This window comes from Chaetura pelagica, unplaced genomic scaffold (genome assembly GCF_000747805.2).
Source record: "Chaetura pelagica isolate M959 unplaced genomic scaffold, ChaPel_1.0 scaffold1938, whole genome shotgun sequence".
Taxonomy (NCBI): domain Eukaryota; kingdom Metazoa; phylum Chordata; class Aves; order Apodiformes; family Apodidae; genus Chaetura; species Chaetura pelagica.
Genome location: NW_009954138.1, coordinates 682 through 1624, shown reverse-complemented (window position 1 = coordinate 1624; position 943 = coordinate 682).

The following is a 943-nucleotide window of genomic DNA, read 5'->3' as shown; positions in this document are numbered from 1 at the left end:
CACCCCCCCCCCAGCCCCCCCAGTACCCCCCTCCCAGTCCCCCCAGTAACCCCCTCCCCAGCCTCCCAGCCCTCCCAGCTTGCCCAGTAACCCTCTCCCAGTCCATCCCAGTTTGCCCAGTAACCCTCTCCCAGTACCTCCCAGAGGGGCTCCCAGCAACTCCCAGTGGCCCAGACTCACTGGCCCCGGTAAATGAAGGGGAAGGGGGCGTGGCGTGGGGAGGAAGGGGCGGGGCTCGAGGAGGCCACGCCCCCTCATCGCCCCACACCTGGGGGGGTTAATGGCTCATTAATTAGTGAAGGGGGGGGCAGAAAAACGAGCTCAGCTGCTGCCCTGCCCAGAGCCCGGACTCCTGGGTCCCCCCTGAACTCCTAGGTCCCCCCTGAACGCCTGGGTCCTCCACTTCCCGGATGCCTGGGTCCCCCACCCAGATGGCGCAAGAGGGGCAGTGGTTTTGGGTTTGGCCCTGATGAAGCAACTGGTGGTGGGGTGGAGAGGAATTCGGAGGGACTGGAAAGGGCTGCGGGTCACTGGGAGAGCACTGGGAGGAACTGGGAGGGGATTGGGAGGGACCATGAGGGGACTGGGGGTCACTGGGAGAGCACTGGGAGGGACTGGGGGTGCACTAGGAGTGTACTGGGAGGGAGTGGAGATCACTGAGAGGAACTGGTGGTGCACTGGGTGGGACTTGGTGTTACTCAGAGAGCACTGGGAGGGACTAGGGGTGCACTGGGAGAGCACTGGGAGGGATTGGTGGTGCACTGGGAGGGACTGGGTATTACTGGGAGAGCACTGAGAGGGACTAGGGGTGCAATGGGAGGGACTGGGGGTCACTGGGAGAGCACTGGGAGGGACTGGGTGTCACTGGGAGGGTCACTGGGGGCCTCCTGGAGAGCCAGATGCCTGGATCCCCCCAAGCCCCTCCCCCATTCACACGCCCCGC